The sequence below is a fragment of the Canis lupus genome, chromosome 10, assembly GCF_003254725.2.
Source record: "Canis lupus dingo isolate Sandy chromosome 10, ASM325472v2, whole genome shotgun sequence".
NCBI lineage: Eukaryota > Metazoa > Chordata > Mammalia > Carnivora > Canidae > Canis > Canis lupus.
The window spans coordinates 42846989-42868684 of NC_064252.1; the positions used below are offsets into that span (position 1 = coordinate 42846989).

The 21696-nt window shown below is 47.1% G+C and overlaps 1 protein-coding gene across 3 annotated transcripts in view; it reads right to left on the reverse strand.

Annotated features, from left to right (window-relative positions):
* Positions 1-4503, reverse strand: part of NPAS2 (neuronal PAS domain protein 2) — a 158709-nt gene extending 154206 nt beyond the window's left edge. For 2 of the 3 annotated variants that reach the window (XM_049115443.1, XM_025463851.3), the window contains exon 1: positions 4416-4503. The gene's annotated coding sequence lies outside the window, so the exon portion shown is untranslated. Of the gene's footprint in view, positions 1-3639; positions 3942-4415 lie in introns of those variants that run through there. The other variant, XM_025463850.3, reaches the window with a different exon arrangement.
* Between the last annotated feature and the right edge of the window lie 17193 nt (positions 4504-21696).

The window sequence follows — 21696 nt, forward strand, 5'->3', positions numbered from 1 at the left end:
GTAGAGCAATGTTGGAGTATTTTGTGTCACCCAGATGACCCCTCTGAAGATCAGAGCGATAGAGATCTTCTCAGAGCATCAAGTATAAAACGCCTGCCTGATGATTTCTGACATCCAGCACTAATTTCAGGTAACTCCTGGAAAAGACTCACTGATGGTTCAATCCTTCCTTAAAAGTGCCTTGCCACGGAATGCACCAAGGCCCCTCAGAGAGGAAAGTACTTGCCCTTCCCTCTGAACCATATTTTTAAGGAGTGACTGACTGCACGAACACCAGTTGGTTTTGAACTGTGGAAACTACAGGCTAAGCACCAGGAACAGCCTCAGGTAAATATGCCGCTTGAAGGGTTATCACCATGGCTGAACAGAAGCCAGGGCACTGCAGGAGAAGGGTGGAGATGTGCATGCTCTGGATAATTCCGTCTTGCATCTGATTAACTTATGCAGCTGCTCACCCTCCAGCCCCAGCCTGGTTCTCTACTGCGCACCTTGGTTTTGTTGGTGAGCCAAATCGAGTGTCTAATTGGTGAGCTACATGGAAAAATATTTTAGGAACCTCTTCTTTCTCTTGCCTACCAGCCCCCTCTTTCCCATCGACAGTAATAAAAACAATCACTTTTGTTAAGCTTAACATGTGTCCTTTACTGGGAATCCTCCCACCTTGACCAGGTAAGCAGCATTCCCACTATTTTTCTGACCAGGGCACTGAGGCTCAAAGAGATGAAAAAAGTTGCTCCAAGTCACACAGTAGCCGAGCAGGGTGCCAGTTGCTACGTCGGGTCTGTCTGATTTCAATATCCACGTTTTACATTCTGCAAAATCACAAAGCTTTCCATTCAAAGGAGACTAGCTAGAGGTCAAGGTCAGCAATGTGGAAGCCCTACCAGAAAATCTCCTTTCCTGGGCCCTTCTCTGGTCCAGGAACTCATTTTCATACTAGAAAGTCTCTCTCTCTCTCTCTCTCTCTCTCTCTCTCGTCCGTATCTTGTCCGCTCCTTAAGGGCAGAGAGGATCCATGTTCTTTATTTTCCTATTACCTGGCCCTATCATGTAGTAGGTGCTCAGTAAACAAAGGCTAAACGGAATGAAGTGTATTCCAGAACTTTGCTGGCGTTTCACAGCATCAGGAGCTTGTGAGAAATGCAGAATATTGGCTCCCAACCCAGATGTGCTGAGTAAGCCTGTGCATTTAGGAAGGTCCCCAGGAAATCACACGCACTGTGAAGTTTGAGACACAATCTTTGGCACCTTCACCTTCTTTAATACACTTTTTTTCACACCACCAGAAAGGAGAAGCTAAGCTCTCTCCTTTCTATTCTGCATCATCAGATGGAAACCACACATTGTTTTATGATCCATAGAAGTTCAAGTGATCTTGGAGGCAATTTGCCGAGAAGATGACTTCGCTTACAATGCCAAGTGGTCGCCAATGTCCAAGAATTCAGCGAGCAAATTCAGTAGTGCCTTAGCTAATGCCTGCATTTAGAAATTCTTTTTAATAAGTGTTCACATTCAGTAAGTCCTTACTTAGTGCTGTAAGGTATTATTCACCATCATCAGATTTAAACTTGAGTTACTCATAGTTAAGTACTCCATTAGCATTCACGAATTTCTAACCTCTGGATAACTCTCATCGACAACTCCGCTCACTTCCTACACTCTTTGTTGAGCATCTATTATGAACAAGGCCTCACAGGGCTGAGATGCGGTGGGGAATATGAACGTGGCAGTCCCTGACCTCCCATCTTTGCTACAAATAGAATGATGATCAGGAACATGCTAATGAAACATTTGTGTAAGCAAATAATGCATCAAATATCATTTCCACTATTTAAATGTGAAACTCAATTAGATGCTTCTATGATGCAGCCAATTAATCCATCGGCGTAAAGCAGCCAAGAATACTGAGTCACTGGGCTATTTTCAACACCTTGTAATTTGACCTCTCTTGGGAAAGAGATGTCACCGCTTACATGGGATCCGCATGGGACAATCAGTGTCCCGATCACAATGGAGAAACTGACTTTTCAAGTGAAGGACAAGATACATAGCAGTAATAACAGTTAAGAAAAAGGACTTTAGCTCTTCAGGTTCTTAAGGTTCAAAAGCAAGACTTCAAAAAAATGAACATATACAGGTGATCATATCAAAAAGATATGCATATAGTGTTATTTTAATCTGAACAAATCACTAATTTGTAACTTGAAACAAGTGGCAGGGTGAAGAGCCAGCTATAAAGACTACCAAGAGTTAAGATAGTTTAAAAAATACGATAAATTCAACTTAATAATGGCATGCATCACATGATGTGGGTCATTGTTTTTTTTTTTTAACATTTTCATTACTTTTATCATTTTCATTATTAGGCAGCCAGAAATAGTTGACAAAGGACCCAAACTCCTAAAAGAACCAAATGTGCTTAAAAACAATCATTATTTTCTACCCAGAGATGAATTCTTTGTCACCATCTGAACACTCTCATCATATCAGGGAATTTTTTTCATCACACTAATTAATAAAGCCACACTTGGTTCTTTTCTTGGCACGTTAAACTCTTTGGGGGGCAACGTTTTATTAATAACGTATTTCCTCCAGAATGAAGTCCCTTCTCTCACCTCCGCAGGAGTCACTCTGGGGAGTAGTAAGGATATAACCAATTCTGCTGTTGCACACAGTGGGACAGATCAGCAAATAAATAGAAGCATCGATTTCCAAGATGAAAATGGCTAAAAGCAGCACATTTACAATTCTTCTAAGCCACACTCCCGCATCGCTCTGGGAGATGGAAGACAAGTATTGAATGTCTTTATGTTGCACACTTTATTTCTAACTAAGTGTTTAAGAAGACTGCTGAGAAATGCCAATACTTCTATGAGTCCTGGCTTAGCTGTGTAATGTAACACAGATTTTAAAAATTTATTTTCTGCTTTTGCAAAAAATAGTGGCCCTAGTCAGAACAACACCTTTAAATGCTATATTTATTTGGGGGCTATTTTAAAATACATTTTGGGATTATTTTTGCTAAGCTTTCTCTTTAAGGAAATCTTTGTGACAGAAAGACTTAGTACTTGCCCTTGAATTTTGAACTGGCACTTCCCACCCAAGAAGGGCATCTCTGCTTTCATGCAAGCCATAATCAGTTGTTCAATTCACTGGTCAGGTACTAAGTTAGTCTTAGGACAGAGGCGTGGACAGGGCTACATCTTGCCAGGAACTGCTTTTGAGCCAATCATCTGGAAAGTCCAAACAGGGAAAACCCTCCTATTAAGGAAAAGAAGGTTTGGTTTCTAAATGATCACAAATGACCAGTTCCTCTCTGCTGATTACGTTAACAGCTACTCAATATTTTACCTGTAAAGAAACAGGCCAACCAATTTAATGAATTTGGGGCACTATACCAAAGCAGCAGGTAGGTACTGAAGACAAACACGTAGAGCTCTCCCCTCTTGGACCCCTTCTGAACACCTGTTGAATCCCAGGGCTCTAAACTTTTTGAACTAAAGCCTCCCGGATACAATCATGGTAGTTTTTAGACTTTCTGGAAGTGTGTGTGTATTTTTAAGGTTTCCATCTTGCTTAATCTCCAAAGCTGGTTACTAATTATTTATGAATCACAGGGCTGAAAACAAACTTTCTTACCTTGAGCAGTCAAGGAGCGGCAGGCAGAGGAGCGGGGTTTTTAATTTAGCTCCCTGGCACCTGTCCCCGCTCCCCCTGCTGAAGGACCCCGCGCAGCTCCACGGAGAGGTCAAAGGTAGGGCTCCTCGGCGGCCCCGGGGAGGGGGCACGCCTCCTATCAAAACAGCGCGCTGGCATCCAAGCTGGGGAGCGGCGGCGAGGCGAAGCGAGGAGCCGGGCTACGCGTTCTCCAAACGTGCAGGGGGCAGGCTGGGTTCCCGGTCGGGCCCGGAGCCGAATCCGACCCAGGGACCCGGGGGATCGCGGGCCCGGGGCGCGCACGCCGCACTCTCCGGGGCTTCCCCGCTCCCCCTCTTCGAGAGGGCGAGCGGTGGGGCTCGGGGGGGGGGGGGGGGCGGGGGGCACGGGCGGCCCTCCAGGCTGCTACCTCGGCTTGGCCTCTATCCACCCCGACGGCACCCTCTGAGCTCCCCCAAAGGCTGAGGTTCGGGGTGCCTCGTCCTCCGCTGCCTACGGCGCGACGCACACGGAGCACACCAGCCCGGCCGCCCCTGCAGTCCTGCCGGCCGCGGCGTGCCGGGCGGCGGGCCCCGGGGGGCGGGGGGACCCCATCCCGCGCCCCCGACCCCCGCGCCGCGCAGCCCCGCGCCTGAGCGCCCCCCCCCCCCGCGGCCCCGCGCGTCCGCCGCGCCGGCTGGCAGGTGACCGGGTCCCGCGAACCCGCGCGCGCGGACTCCCGCCGCGGGCCCCCCGCGTCCCCGGGCGCTGCCCCTTACCTCGGAGCTGGCCGGGGCGACCCCGCGGGGCCGGGCGCGGACTGGGCCGGGGAGACGCGCCTCCCGCCGCCGCCGCCGCCGCCGCCGCCGCCGCTGGGAGCCGAGGCGGCGAGCGGGCGCGGCGAGCTCCTCCCGGGCGGCGGCGGGAGGCGCTGCTCTCGCTGCCGCCGCCGCCGCCGCCGCCGCCACCGCGGCCGCGGGTCTCGGAGCTGCGCGGCCGCTGCTGCCCGGCCGCCGGCGCGCGGGTCCCTGGGCTCCTGCGGGAGGCCGGCTGCTCGCGCGGCAAACTCTTCCGCACGCAGAGCCGGTGGGGAGAGCCGCCGCCGCCTCTTCCTCCTCCCCCGCCCTCCTCCCGCCTCCCGCCTCCCGCCGCCGCCTCCTCCTCCCTCGCCTCCTCCTCCTTCCCTCCGCTCCTGCTGCCGGGTCTCTCCCGGGCGCACGCGGGGCCTCGGCCCGCCCCGGCCTGGGACTCGCACGCTGCGGCCCCCGGACCCCCGGCTCCCCTGGGCGGCGCGGCGGCCGGCGCCTCTGCCGGGCCGCGGGGGGCGCGGGGTCGGGGCCCGGCCGGGGGCGCGGGGTCGGGCTGGCGCGGGCGGCGGGCGGCGGGCGGCGGGCGCGGGCGGCGGGTGTGCGTGCTTGGAGGTGAACTGGCCGGGAGCGGCCGCGGGCGGGCGCGGGGCCGCCGGCCGAAGTCCCGTTCAAGTTGTCGCCGGGGGCGGCCGGGACAGACCCTCGCCGGGCCCGCTGCCACCCCGCGGCCCCGTGCGGGGAGGGGGGAGCACACGACGGCGGTCCCCTCCACGCCGTCCCGGCGGGGCAGGTCTGCGCGCGGACTCCGAGCCCCGGCACAGGCGCGTCTCCGCGCTGCGACCCCCGAGATGCCCGAGGAGCGGGGGCGGCCGGGCCCCTGGGGTTGGGGAGAAGCGGGAGAGCGCTGCTGGGGAGGAATAATCCGCGCTGCTTCCGAGGAGAACGTAGCCGGCCGGGAAAATGGGTCAAGGATGGAGAGGCTGCGGCTGAGCGCCCCCCGCCCCCCGCCCCCCGGGCAGCAGCGCGCGGGTGGGGGCTGCGGCCGGGAGCGCGCCCTCGGAGCTCCGCGCGGCCTCTCCCTCCCCTCCCCCGCTGCCCTCCTCTCCTTTTGCACCAGTGCAGGAAATGTTCCACTGACCTACATATTTTTCCAAACATACGTGACCTTTTTTTTTTTTTTTCCCTCTGTGGGAGGAGACAGGCGAGAATCCAAGAAAAGGAGAAGCTGGAGCGGCGCGCGCGCGAGCAAACAGGGAGGCTTTCAGTGAGGCTCCCGCAACCGACGCCGAACGGAGACACAAGCACCGAAACCGTCCCCGGGGGCCGCGGGCCGAGGGCCGGGGGCCGGGAGCCGCGGCCTGGCAGTCGGCGGGGCCCCGAGACAGCGCGGGGGGAAGGGCCCGGGGCCCGGGGCCCGCCGAGGCCCGACGCGGTGACCGGGACGCCCTGGGCTCGCAGGCCTCCCGCCACCGCGTGGAGGCGCCCGGAGGGAGGCCCAGAGGAGGGGAGCGGGCCCCTGCCCCGCCCCCGGGAGGTCACCCTTTCCCTGACACCCCCCTAGTACAGCGCCTGGCGCAGGGCTGAGCACCCGGCAGCCGTTTCAGACGACCCTCGGTCCCTCGCACATTCCAGCAAGTAGCCCTGGAAAGGAAGGCGCCCCCGCCAGTCCTTGGCCATCGTACTTGGTTTTGTGGCCAGAAGGAATCTCTTAGGGCACTTCCCCCGAACACCAGCCGGGCCAGTGTGCTGGGGTTCGCTGCCCACTCAGTTCCAGGGCCCTCGCTTTATCCTCTCCCCGCTCGAGTTCAAGATAGGCCTTCTTCCCGCGCAGACCCGACCAACAGCGCCTTATTTGGGCATGCAACCCCACACCGTCAATTAGATCAAAACGCTCACACGGAGCTCCTTCCCCCCCCCCCCCCCCACTAAAGTAGGTCATTCTCTTTATTTCCCACTTGTATTATTTTTGTCTAATTCTCCTCCTGAAAAATAATCAGCTGCAAGGAACTTTGAGCATCCTAAGAGAAGCCGTTATTCTTAGGCTTGCTTTTCTGACTTGGAGGGCTTTTCAAGGAGGAGGAGGCATTTGGCACGTGATGGTTCTGAAGTCCCTCCCTTTCCAAGAGGGAAAAAAAAAAGAGTTACTTTAATTATTTATTTATTTATTGGCTTTGTTTTTCTTCAGGCAAGAAGGCTTTGCCCTGCTCTTAAAGCATGGTCCCAATATCTACTGAAGAATAAAGTTACGTGCTTTTAACCTGATTCAGTGTGGACTTTAAAGCCACCTCCCTTCCTTTCTTGCTTTAAAAGAGATCCCAACTCCCTCCTCCTCCCTTTTGGGAACTAGTTGAACAATTCTTAAGTGATCTTTTTGTAGTGACCTACGGTAATAATGCATTAAGTAGTTCTGCAGAGCAACAAATGTTTTTGCTACTGTTTTTACCTGTTGCTCAGAGGATATCCTACCAAATGTGTGGTCTCTGTCTTTTGATAATGGAGATGATGTAGATATATGTATATATGGTTGTATATATATATGGTTGTTGCACTCATTCCAGACTCCATCTCATCTCCTAGTGTTAATCCTACTGGGTAGGACATCTGTCTGACCAGAATGGGAAGTGGAGTCTGCAGCATGGAATCCAATCAGGACTCGGGGAGGTGGGGTCCTCAGAAGAATGTGCCCTCCAAAATGTAGAGAGTCAAAGTGGAAAATTTACCTTCTGTTCCTTCCATGCATGTGACAGTTCAGCTCCTTTTATTGGCATTTGTTGACGGCTTTCATGAGTCAGGCTGGGCTTGGCCTGTGAGGGATCAAGGGAAAGTTTATGGTAGTTTCAGTACAAGAAGGATTTACAGGGTAGAGGCAAGGATAAAATGTGGCCAAATAGGGCTAGTGGCAAAAGACAAAAATGCCATGCGGGTTCAAAGGAAGGAATCAGGATGGGCTTCTTGAAGGAGATGACATTGATGCTAGAGTTTTTCATCAACTAGATAACAAAGTCAAACTAGATCATAATCTCCACAATATTTGAAATGGGCAGCATGGGCAAAGAACCATTTCAAAATTACATTGCCAATTTGGGGAAATTCTCAAGTTTCGTGTAGTCAGTACTTTAAAAGAACTTGGCTTTACTCATTGAATGCTGCAATGGTGTATCCAGGAACCTCAGATATTTTTTAAAGAATCAAAATTTATGGAGAGGAAGATCAAAATTTTAAATTGCAATTATACCGATCTTCGAAGATCAACGAAACAATTCAGTTTTGCAACCTAACTGGGAGTTCTTTTCCATCACAAAAGTTGAATCTGTGGCCTACCCTAATTTAAAACATTTAGCCAATTAAAGTCTCAAAATACATACACTATAGGTGTCCATATGTGGTGCTACATACAGGCAAGAATGTGTGGGCTATTCCAATTATTACAGCACTAGCTCAAGGCGTGGGGCCCATATTAGGTATGTATAGTCAGTAAATGAAATAGAAACTTTAGGATAGACAACAAGAACAATTCTATGCCAGATGACATCATCACAGTTTTTCTGAATAATCATAGGATAGAGGGCCTGCTTTCTTTTTTAAAGGGGTGTCCAGAAGCTCCTTTATGGATTTTTAACTCTAAGTAGCAGTTTTCACTTTCCAATGAAAAGAAAAAGAGGGGCACCTGGGTGGCTCAGTGGTTGAGCATCTGCCTTTGGCTCAGGTCATGATCCCCAGGTCCTGGGATCGAGTCCCACATCAGGCTCCCCATGGGGAGCCTGCTTCTCCCTCTGCCTATCTCTCTACCTCTCTCTGTGTGTCTCTCATAAATAAGTAAAGAAAATCTTCAAAAAAAAAAGAAAAGAAAAGAAAAGAAAAGAAAGAAAGAAAACACAAGACCAGGCAGGCACCATTAAGTAGGGTGAAAATATTAGGGAAGAGAACCGTTGCAACTGAGACAGAAGGGCAAGAGGGGTCAGTATAAAGATGAAGAAGAGGCCTCAGAGCCTGGTAACCAGAGACCAAATGACTCAGAGTCCAGGACTAATGGCTGCCTATAGAAGGAAGATTCCAGAATATCCACCTTGTGATTGAAATATCAGGTTGGAATTTGAACACTTTGTTTCTGCAGAAGTTCCACAGGGTGAAAGTGCAGGGTGGTGATTTGCAGTGATTTGTTCACTGTGGCAGGCTCCCTTGCAGGCCTGAGGATGTTACCAGGAGACAATCAACGCCTTGTGTAGCCCGCCTGGTAGGGTGAAGACTTGGCACCTGTGCCTATTAGATCATGTGGTTGGAAAACCAAAGAATGAAGTAAGATTTCCTTACAAAATTGGTGTGGAGGACCTGGGGAGGAAGTGTGGGCTGGAGCAGTCTGGAGGTGACAAAGCCCCAAAGCCTCAGCCAGTTCCCACCAGTTAGTAGCATTGCTTCTGGAACCACAGGAGAAAATAATACATGTGAATGTGCATGCATCAAAACACACGCAACACACACACACACACACACACACACACACATACACATCTGAAACAGATGTGATAAGACTATTGGCGATATGGGCACTTGAGAATAATCTTTCCTTTAAGCTCCCTGAGGAAGGCCCTTTATGTACATCTCCTCTAATATTGAATTTTGATTTTAGGTCCTATTTCTTTGTCTTCTAAAGAGAATCTTAAAAAAAAAAATCTTTATTTTTTAGAGCAGTTTTATGTTCACAATAAAATAGGTCAGGAAGTACCAAGTTGGCATATATTCCCTGATTCCCTCTCCCCAGCCTCCCAGACCATCAACATTCCCCAACAGAGTAGGACATTTGTTACAATCAATGAAGCTCCACTGACACATTACGGACATTATCACCCAAAGCCCGTAATTTACATTAGGGTTCACTCTTGGTGTTGTGCAGTCAGTGCGTTTGGACAGTGCATAAGGACCTGCATCTACCATTAGGTATCATACAGAGTATTTTCCACTGCCCTAAAAATCCTCTATACTCCACCTATTCATCCTCCCCACTGATCCTCCCCTGCCAGTTACTGATCTCCTTACTGTCTCCATAGTTTTGCCTTTTCCAGAATGTCATATAGTCACATAGTAGGCAGCCTTTCAGATTGGCTTCTTTCACTTAGTAAGAAGCAGTTGAGTTTCCTCCATGTCTTTTTATGGCTCCATAGCTCATCTCTTTTTAGCACTGAATAACATTCCATTGTCTGCATAAGAGGTTTTTTTTTTTTTAAAAAATGGTATTTTAGTAAATCATGTTTGCAGTACTAGAAGGTAACATTCATCTAATATTTACGTGCCAGCTATTTGCATTACCTCATCTCATCTTTGTACCGCCCTGTAAAAAAAAAAAAAAAAAAAAAAAAAAAAAAAGATTTATGATTTCCAGGTAACAGGGAATCTGATTGAGGGAGGCTCAAGGTGCCCTCAGTCACTTGGCAAATACATGGCAGAGCAGGGTCTGATCCTCAAAGACTGCCAAGTCCATGCTCCCTCCCGCCCACTCCAGCCCTCAGCTGTGCCTGATGCTGACACAAAGCTATTGGAGGCAGCAGAGGCATGGGAGGCATCCTTCACTTTCCTGTGCTCTTGCTGGATAAGAACTGATGCTAAAGCATATGGCCTGCCATGTCCTCATACTTCTTGTCTCCATTTTCTCTGGCCCTCTCAGTACCCCAGTTACTAATATCTTTATTCCGTTCTGAGGTGGCTATCTTCCAAGTGCTCGAAATAGCACTCCAGGATGAAGAATTGGAGTTGGCAAAAGAGCAACGCTTGGTCCTGACAATTCATAGAAGGAAATAAAGTCAGTGGGTCAATATGCGTGTTATTGGCTTATTGGCACCCCGCCAAGGGCACTGTTTGGACTTTAGTGATAGTGGAATGGGAGTATCCTTTTGTAAATATATGTTATGTTCAAACCAGCTCTAGGCTACAGGGTTGGGAAAGGGAACCAGCTCCTGCAGAGAAAAGGAAAGTCTGGGCGCTGGTCATGCGCCCCTCTTGGCCCATGAGAGTGGGACCAGTGCAGCACCCCCCCACCTTCCACCCAGGGAGGAAGCTCATATCTCTGGTCACGCTTCTGGTTAATGTAGTAGCTGGGGGTGTTAGTCTTTCTCATTGGAACCAGATTATTTTTTTGGGGGGGGGCAATACTCAGCTCAGATTGTGAGTGCTCCAAGGAAGTATTCAAACCACTCCACCTTAAACTAACAGCCATCTTGGGTGAGCCTGTGGAATGTGGAAGAAACACTGGTGTTGTGCACTCCCTGCACTAGAAAACTGGAATGGAAGTCTTTTGTGTACGGGGTTCTGGGAGCTGGGGGTGGAGGGGAAGGTTCCAGGGATGCAAATGTGGGTGAGCTGTAAATTTGCCAGAAAGATGGGAGGGGTTTTTTCAGCTCCTGCAATTAGTTGAGAGGATTTGAAAGCAATTTTCGAGTCAGAGTGAAAACACATACAGTGTAGAAGAAATCACGTCAGCTCTGTAAGGTGTTTGCTCCTAGCTGCATTCACGAAGGCACAGGAGGCAAGCTGTTGAGACATGCGCCTCTCCAGTGAATGCGAGAAGCATGCTTCTAGCACAGGGCAGAAAGACAGCTGGGGTGACACACAAGTGGCCATTGTCTTTGGCTGTTCTCAGCTCATGTCCCCTGTAACAGCTAAGAAGAGGCAATTTACTGTGTCTACATGTGTCTGTTAGTAAGAGCACATGGACCCCAAATAGGCATCCCCAAAGTGGTTTCCAATTCTCTCTCTCTTTTTTTTTTTTTTTTTTGAGCTCTCGGACTTCTGCTCAAATGCTATTTGATTAGTTGTTTCTAGACTAGCAAATGCATAACCTACCGTGTACTTTGCCCAGGAAGAACATTTAGTGATATGAAATTCATCACACATAGTTCACTTGAAGTGAAAAGCTAATTATGGAAAAACATTTTCCAAGGAGCTATTTATAGCTCCTCCCAAGAAGGCAACAGACTACGCATTTCCCATATCGGCAAGCATTATTTTATTAGCATGCTTTGTTGTGAGGTTTGGGTGATAAAGAAGCTTTTCTCAATGGCTCCAGGGTAACACTTTCATTGACAGTGAACGTGATTCTATAATCCAGACAACTTGTCTTGATGTTTTTAGCACACATGTGCTGCTACTTATCACTGCAGCATTCTTCCTTTCGAAGCAAATGAGGGGTTATCCTTCAAGTGAAAGAGATTCTTTCATAATAGCAACTGGGCTTGACTGTATTCTTACATTCCAGAAATTTGTAATTAAAGTCACTTTTCCTTTTGATGATATTAGTGAGGTTCAAATGGTTCACAGGGTCTATGTCTGGGACTGATTACCAGGGCCTTTTTTTTAAAGCCTTTTCACTTGAGAATTATAGATGCCAATGGGTGGCATTTTGTTTTCTTGACCCTCAAAAATTCAGACCAGTGGTTTTCAGTGTGTGTTCCTCAGGCCTCAGCATTGGCATCACCGGGATACCTCTTAGAACTGAAAATTGTCAAGCCCCACCCAGACCTGCTGAATCAGAAACTCTAGAGATGAGCACTAGCAACCTGTTAACAGGCCTTTCAGGAGATTCTAATATACTTATGTTTGAAAACCACTGATTTAGACAGTTGGTGATGAGGTAGGTTGGAGGTACTTCAACTTTCATATGATTTGAGCTAATGCTATTGCTCCTCCTGTGCCAGGTCCTAGGCTAAGAGCAAGCATGCAGGAATTTGTTTTATCTTTGCAGGCTCCCTCCAAAGGCAGTTTCCTACTATCCCCTTCGACAGACAGATCTTGGAATAGGGGCCTAATGGTGTTAAAGTACTTGTACAGCTCTCACTGCTAGCAGGGAGCAGAGTAAGGATGGAGACATGAGTCTTTCTTTTTCTTTTTTTTCTTGAGACGTTAATCTTTCTGCTGCCCAAGTCTGCACCTTGACTACCTCACACTGATGCTGACTTGTGGGCACACTCAGACAAGTGATTGATAAGAACTTTGATAAGCTACCTTCCTCAATTCTTCTCCCCATTGTCCTTTTATTCCTTCTCCTCTTCTCAGTGCCTTCTAGTCCTTTTTCCTCTCTCTTGCTCTCCATCTCTCTCCCCTACTCCCCACTTGCCCTGCTCCATGGAAATGAACTGCTATAAAATATTATCATCCTATCTTTTAACTTGTTCTCATTTCTCTCTTCATCAGAGTCTACGTTGGCCAAGGGCAAATGATAGCACTGAGCCAAAATCTGGTGATTTCAGCTGTGTGGGGAGCCAGTTGGCCTAACTGTGGCCTTCACATAAGAGGAAGCTGGCAGAGATGGACATTAAGTTAAAAGGCCACAAGGTGGGTTTGGTCAGCATTGTTTGCCGGGTAGCTAGTAGTCTAAGGAAAATGACACTGACCTTGGTCAACAGGTCATTTGTACTCTAACATAAAAATACAAATATTAGAATAGTACATGGATGACAAGCATAAAACATTAAGAAAATAGAAATGAGAGCTTATAAATAAACTCTCACATCTATGGTCAACTGATTTTAAGGAGGATGCCAAGACAATTCAGTGAAGGAAAGAACAGCCTTTTCAGCAGATGGTACTGAGACACACCAAAAGATGAAGTTGGACCCCTACCTCACACTATATAAAATATTAACTTAAAATGGATCAAATGCATAAAGGTAAAAGTTAAAACTATAAAATTCTTAGAAGAAAACAGGGGTAAATCATCATGACCTTGGATTTGGCAAATGGTTCTTAAATATGACACCAAAAGCACAAGCAACCAAAGGGGGGAAATAGATCAACTGGACTTCATCAAAAGTAAAAATTTGTGATGACACTTTCAAAAAAGTGAAAACACACCCCACAGAATGGGGGAAAATATTTGCAAGTCCTATATCTGGTAAGGGACTTCTATCTGGAGTATATAAAGAATTCTTACAACTCAATAATAGAAGACAAGTAAACCAATTTTTTTAAAAAGGCAAAGGAGGGGCACCCCGGGTGGCTTACTCAGTTAAGCATCTGCCTTTGGCTCAGGTCATGATGCCAGAGTCCTGGGATGGAGCCCTGCCTCAGGCTCCCTGCTCAGCTGAGAGCCTGCTTCCCATCTTCCTTTGTCACTCCCCCTGTTTGTGCTCTCTCAATCTCAAATAAATAAATAAATAAATAGATAAATAAATAAAATCTTTTTAAAATAGGCAAAGGATCTGAATAGATTCTTCCCCAAAGAAGATATATGCATGACCAAAAAGCACACAAAAAGATACTTAACATAAGGAGTCATTAAGAAAATGCAAATTAAAGCCACCACGAGATGTCTTACCACGTTCACTAGGCTGGCTAGAGTTAAAAAAAAAAAAAAAAAGCAAGACAAAAAAATGAAAATAACAAGTGTTGGTGAGGATGTGGAGAAATTGGAACCCTCATATACTGCTGGTGGGTGGGAATGTAAAATGATGCAGTCACTTTGGAAAACAGACCAGCAGTTCCTTATAAAAGTAAAAAATAGAGTTACCATTCGATCCAGCAATTCCACTGCTAAGTATATATCCAAGAGAAATGAAAGCAAATGTGCACACAAAAGCTTGTATGTGAATGTTTATAGTGGCATGATTCATGAGAGCCAAAATCGGGAACAACACCAATGTCCATCAACTGATGAATGGACTACACAAAATGGGACATATTCACACTATGGAATATTATTTGGCCATAACAAGGAATGAAGTGCTGCTACATGCTACCACATGGTTGAACTTTGAAAGCATCATGTGAATGAAAGAAGGCAGTCAAAAAAGACCAGTAACTGAAGATATGAAGCCCAGAAAGTAGATTATAGTTGCCTACAATGGGGAGCATGGTGGTTTGGATGTGATGGATAGAGTACAGGGTTTTTTGGAGTGATGAAAATGCTCTAAAATTGGTTGTAGTGATGACTGTATAACTCTGGGAACACACTAGAAACCATTGAATAGTGTACTACGGATGGGTTAATTATATGTCGGTTATGCCCGGGTGACATCAACAAAAAAATGAGAAAAAAAAACCCCACTAACAGTATTATATCTGCCCAGTTCTTCCCTTTTGGAGCCTCATTCATTCATTCAGCATCATGCTTCCATCATGCCAAGGCCCTGACCTACCTCCTCTCCTTACCATACCCTTCCCCTTTCCTTCTTCCTTCACTCCTTCCTGCTATGTCCTAAGTGAGCAGGTCCCCCAGATACTATCTTCAGCCTCTTGCTTGGCTCCTTCTTTCCTGCACAAATCTAGTCCTTTGGTTTTCATTCCAACGTCTTTCAAATCTTTATCTCTGGTTCTGACAGCTTCTCCCACCTCTCTTCCACATTCCCAACTGCCTGCTGGTATTTCCATTTGGATGCCTCCAACTTAACTTGTTTAAAACTAATTTGATTTAAATTAAATCAAATATAATCCCTCCTCCCTTTTCCCTCACCCCAGCTCATTCTCCCATCTTTCCTAATCCTATTTATTTTATTTTATTTTTTTTAAAGATTTTATTTATTTATTCATGATAGTCACAGAGAGAGAGAGAGAGGCAGAGACACAGGCAGAGGGAGAAGCAGGCTCCATGCACCGGGAGCCCGATGTGGGATTCGATCCCGGGTCTCCAGGATCGCGCCCTGGGCCAAAGGCAGGCGCCAAACTGCTGCGCCACCCAGGGATCCCAAATGCTGCTACTTTTCTTCCAGTTACCTGAGCTTAATAGCTGAACTCTGAACTCTCTCTATCTCATCTTCCCTTGTCATTCAGTGACTGAATCCTATTGGATCCTTGCTTCCTAATGTTGCTTGCACTCATCCCTTCCTTCCCATTCCATGGTCTCTCTCTTCTGCAGTTCAGCCGTAACTAGAGATGGTCACTAGCATTCTAACTGGCCATACCTAACCACAGGATATGAACTGTGGAAGCAAAAGAACGCAGAGTTGCAATGTAAGGAAGGACTTCACAACTCCCTGCTATGAACTTCATTAAGTGGATTTCACAAGGGAGTTGAACAAAAGAAGATGAAACCCAAGGGCCTGGAAAGAAAGGCTTCCATGCATTAATGAAACAGGTCATCTTGGGGAAATTGAAACATATGCCCAAGGCAGTGGGTTTAGAGAGCCCCTTGACAGGCCTGATACTAAGCCAGTGTACACTACTGGTATAGCCACACCAGTGGTTGACATACTAAAATGTTTCTGTGCTGACTGGTAAATGGCCACCATCCTGAGCCTCCTGACTGCCCCTTCACAGCCCTGCTGCTCCCCCATGACTCCCCTGAGAGTGATTAGAAACCCTGCCGGTAGCTATGCTATCCCTTGGCTCTGACTCTATAACTACCCTGGTCTCAACTTAGGAGCTTTTCCAGTGGTCACCAAACCAAATTCACACTCCTTGGCATTCTCAGGATCCATCTTAATCTGACCATAACCTAGCTTTCTGGTCTATTTTCCTTGACTCCTACCGTGCATTCCTTGTATGGGACTTACACTATCCCAACATCAAATTTTTGCTTTTGCTTTTCCCTTCCAGCTCTGTCTGCTGAAATCCTCTCCCCCAACCCCCGCAGAGCCTTGCTCATATGTTACCACTCTCAAGAAGTTGCCCCAGCATCCTTCTGCCAGAAGTGATCTTTCCTTCCTCACTGTTATGCCTCTGTCTCTCTCTATACACATACATATCTGTATATGCATATGTATATTTTATGGATGCATCATTTTCTACATATAATTGCATAATTGAATGTATTCTTTCTTCAATTTATATGGCATCATACCTTAAAGCTGGTGTATCAATGTAAGGTTATTTTGGATGTAGGAACAGAAACCAACTCTGCTTGCAGGGCTTGGACCTCACATCTCCCCCTGTGACTACCACACAGCCTCATGACTCTGAGTCCAGTCCACCCCATCAGCCACTGGCCCCCTGGTGGGTGACTCCAGCCTCATATACCCCATTTGCCTACTTGGCAAAGGGAACTTCCTGAGTCCTAACTTAAGCAGTGGGAGAGTGGCATCCAACACATGCAAAATTCACAGCCTTTCCCTGCTGTACCTTCTACTTAAATGTCTGGTCTTAAATTAAACCTCATGTGCTTTGGGTTGTAAGCTATACTATGTCTCGAAGTGAAACATTTTATTTAACAACTTCCTTTAAAAAAAAAAAAAGTATTGACCATTTTAGCTTTCCTGAACCAGTTAGAAAGGACACTTTGTGTATAAGTCAATGCCCTGTTGGAAGATGAGGGAAATAGTCAGTGTTCTCCAGGGCCTTCTGAGTGGACCAGAGCTTACATTTTATATCCCAGACACTGAGCTAGGATTCTAGGGTTTGTTCAGTTTAAACACGCTCTTCCAGCATTCTCGGGGGCAGACGCGTAGCGGGCTATACTCCCTCTGTAGCACAGTACTCAGTACACAGACCTGAGTACTGCACACATGATTATTGTCTGAGTGAAGGAGACCTGGAGCTCGTTTTAGGAACTACTGAGTTCTTATGATGTGCTGGGATTACGTACATTTTCACTGAATGCTCACTGAACAACCTCCAAAGGCACATATTGCTCCATTTTTTTTAATGAGGAAACTGGCTCAGGGAGGCTAAGTGATACTCTCAGTGTCATCCACTACGTACTCAGTAGACCGGGAGGTATCATGAGGTCTGCCTGGCTTAGTCTCCACTGCCCCCTCCCACCCCTTTTAAGTTCTGCTCCCTGATTCCCCCAGGGACAACTTCCCTACCCCAGACTGCTCACTCCTTTCTCCTCTCAGGCCCCTGTAGTTGGGGGGGGGGGGTGGGCGTTGAGAGCATCAGCCCACCTGATCCTTCCAGCCCATGAACCTCTGCATGACATCTATTCCTTTATTTGTCTCCAGGGAGGTTCATTATCCTTTTAAGAGGAGCTGTGGTCCAATGTCCCTTTCATGTCTGATTCCACAGAGATCACTGCTAGGGTCATTTGGCATCGTGGAGGCCATCCAGGTGCAGATTTGCTAATGCTAGGATTTGGATAGAGGCAGATTGTGAATTTTTGGAGATTGTGTTGAGATCCAATGAATGCAGTCACACATCCCTGAAGCAGCACTTAAATTCTGCTTTTATTATTGAGTAAAAGAAAAGCAAATGGAGGGTGTGAGTAGGACAAAGGGGCACAAGAGGCCACTTGAATCATTTCATGCCAAATCTAAATGTATGCATGGATGCCAAGGAGCATTCCATTACTGTGCAGCACATCTGTGTAGACATGCACAGTGGCATTGCTTGTTCGGGCATCTCCTCAAACCTTCCTCCTGACCCTTGTCATCCAAGCTTGCCTGTCCTAAGTCTAAGCCATTTAAAACAGGTCCTGTTTTCTACCAGAGAAGTTTCTGCAGTAAAGGAACCCTGTTAACATGTTGCTGAACTATTCTATTACTTTTCTTAAGTATTGTACAATGTTAACAAAAGGTCTGGCATTCAGCTGTGCAGGTTGTGCACTGCACAGCTTGGGGCCTGTAGTCACACAGACTACTGATTCAGTAAAAATGCAGTTGAACTCAGGAAGCCCTTAGGGAGATGATGCAAATGTCGAAGACGGGGTACTTTTTGCAAGAAGATTCAGAAGAGGTGATCTATTTTGCAGGAGGGGACAAGTATAGCCTATGGCAGGATCAAGAGCTTTAGAAGCAAGCCAGCCTGGCTTCAGGTCCTATTGTCACCATATCATCACTTAGTACCTGGCTCATCTGGGTAGTGACTTAACTTCCCTGAGTCTATAAAGAGAGGGTGGGGAAATTCTTCCTTTATGCTCTGTCTGTGGGGGGTGGCCCCCTGGGCTGGTTGTCAGGCCTCTGGTTTCCTGCTTTCTTCCATTCCTCCTGCTCAGTGACCCAGCTAAAGATTTCTCACCACCCAAATCCAAATGCAAAGGGCTTCAAGCAGTTGCATATATCCATTTATACATATTTTCTTATTATGGTAAAACATGCATAACACAGAGCATACCAATTTAACCATTTTTAAGTGTACAGTTCAGTGGCATTAATGTGCAACCATCACCACCATCTAGCTCCAGAACGCTTTCCATCTTCCCGAACTGAAACTCTGTCGTCATTGAACAACTCCTTCTCCCTCCCTCCCCCTGGCTCCTGGTATCCACCGGTCTATCTGACAATCTTAGCTGTCTTGTATAAGTGAAATCACACAGTATTCATCCTCTTGTGGCTGGCTTATTTCACTTATCATAATGTCTTCATGGTTCATCCAAGTTGTAGCATGTGTCCAAAATTCTTTCCTTTTTAGAGCTGAATAATATTCCATTGTATGGATAGACTATATTTTACTTATCCATTCATCCATCAATGGACACTTGGGTTGCTTTCACCTTTTGGCTGTTGTGAAGAATGCTGCTATGAACCCAGATGTACAAGTATCTCTTTGTGACCTTGTTTTCCCTTCTTTTGAGTACAAACCCCAAAGTGGGATCGCTGGATCATCTGGCAATGCTAAGGTTAGTTTTTTGAGGAGCTGCCATCCTGTTTTCCACAGAGGCTGTACCATTTTACATTCCCACCAGCCATGTGCAAGGGCTCTCATTTCTCCACATCCTCATCAACACTTGTTGTTGTTGTTTTTAATAATAGCCATCCTAGTGGGTGTTGCACACATATTTTTAAAATCAATGCTGAACACTGTCTTTTAGTTTCCTTGATTTCTTTGTGGCAGTCTCCTTGGATTGCTGTGGGCAGAGAGATGTGAATTCTTCCATCTGCTCGGAAGTGACGGGACTAGAGGAGTCACTGCTGGTCCACAGCTAAAGTGCGCAGGGGACTCAACCTGTGATGAAGCAGGGGACAGGTGCTAGTGGCTAGGGGAAGCAGGGAGTAGGGTTGGATGTTTCTCTGGAATGAGGTGTCAAGAAGAGCTCTGAGAAGGGAATGACTTCTGGCTCTTATCCCAGAAGACAGTGGTTTCATCCTGGGGACGTATGTTTAATATTCCTATAACAGCAGCAAATGTTTGCATTTCATTTCATTTCTTTCTTCTTCCTTTTTTTTTTCTATTTTTCTTTCTTCTTCCTACCCCTCCTCTCCCCCTTTCTCCTTTTGTCCCCCCATAAAATAGATGCTGAATTCTCACCAGAAAGAAATAAAGGGCAAGAGCTGCCTGTTTCAAGCTCAGAGAATCCTTGAGCACTACGGTTAAGGAATCACTGACCTAGAACGGCAGAAGTTTGTGTGGGCTGCAGGGAAGACAGGATTTCCTGGCCCCGGGAAGTGGTGTTCTTGTTCAGGCTTTGTTCTTGGCTCCCAGCACAGCAGCCCCCAGCTGGTACCTGGGGTTGAGACACTCACTTTTGGGGCAGGACTTTGCCAGCAGACATCAGTTATCTGCTGTCTGCTCTGAGCTACCAGTGGAAGAGCTTTTCCGCTTGGACCCCCACTGTGGCTTTGGCCTCCAGATCTGCCCCACACCCCTCTCTCCCAGATATATTTGTAGCCCCGAGGGGGGAAGAACAGGGGGATCTTGCACACGTTCATTTCCACACAACTGAAATGGGGACTCATGCAGGAACAAGAGGTGCAGAGCTGCGGCCCCTGGCTGTCACGGCCACATCCCCACAGAGATGCTGGAACACCCACCTGTTCGCTGGGATTCTGCGTAGAGGGTGGGGCCCGGGGGCTGTGCCTTCATCAGCCGGCCTGTCATCACAGCCAGCATCGCTCTTCTGACTGACATCCCTCAGTAGCACACTTTGACTCTCAATCTATGATAGCTGCAAAGATAGATCAAAGCAACCTGCAGGGTGCTGTAGCCATAGAAAGAGGAGAAAAAGGCCAATTAAAACAAATAAATAAAGTTCGACTCAAATCCTGACACACACCCTACAACTGCCTGCACCTCCCACTCCCTCACAGTTGGATCGAGGAGAAGGTTGCAGTAAGTGCTGGAAAATAATAGTTATCCAGACCCTTCGTGTGTGGGGCCTGGACTACCCACTAGGGCTTCCGGAATAAAAAAGTAATGCTTCCATCCGAGTGCCTGAACCAAAGGAGCGGGCCGCTGCGTGGGCGTGGGAGCCGTGCCTGGGCTCTTGAGCAGAATTTATGTCCTTCATCTGCAATTAGCCCATTGCCACTTCTGAGAACATGAATAGTTCACTCTGCTGTTAATGGGAATGCTGTTCTCACCCCAATGGGAGGAAAAATGCCCAGAAACATGTTGAATGGGGTTTTTTTTTTTTGATACTTAAAAACATTGCAGTGATTTTCTGCTTCCAAAAAGGACATGTTGATAACTTTTCCATATGGTAATTTTCTGTTATGATTGTTAGTGGCTTGGCAATTTTTAAGACGAAATTCCTAACGGTCAGCAGAATTTGGTCCAGTTTTCAATCCATAAGACCAGTTAAGTTTTCAGAGAGGAAGCCATTATTTCTTTCCTCTTTATTCATATTGAAAAGACATGTCTCTGTGCCCAACCCCATGGTTACCTCGTCTCTTCGAATGCGGCTTTGGGTTCCTGGGGAGCCGAGGACATGGATGCAAGGGCACCCAATGGGCCTGTCATTCTCGTGGTTCAGAGACGCCAGCACTGAGTTTCCCCAAGTTACCTTTTCCAATTCCAATAACATTCTGTGCGTCAGCGTTGCCAGGGTAGATGCAGCCAGGCCCGGGATAGAAACCCTGTTTTCCATGCAGAGATGACTCTCATGCAAACAGGCTCTCTTCCCTGCCCGACAACAGGCTGTCTCACACAACTTAAAAATTCAAAATGTCTTTTCCTAAAAATATCAAAGAAGAATCTTACCAAAATTATTTAGTATCACTTGTTTTTTTTCCCCTCCCGTGGGTAGTATTCATAGGAGGAGTTATATTTATGGACCTAATAGAAATAATACAGATGATCCTAAGAACGGTATTAGCTCTGGAAACAACCCAAATGCGGATGATGTTTGACATGAATGCCTGAAATGATTTGCAACCTCCTCCCCATTAGGATTGTGAGTTTTCATTTGTAAAAGGCAGTGACGATACATGTGTCAGAGCCTGGATGACTACCTAAGGTAAAAGGTAAATGAAAACCTGCCTTTTCAGATGTCACTTTTGTGCAACCCTTCCCTTTGGTGATCTTTGCTTCCCTATTTGTCTCCACCAGTTAAACTCTGGAGGGCTTGAGGGCTGAGGCAAAATGATGCTTTTTAAATTTTTTTTTTTTTTTAGGGTTTGGTTATATTTATTTACATTGGGCACTAGACATGTCAATGTATCAACCTGCTGATGCC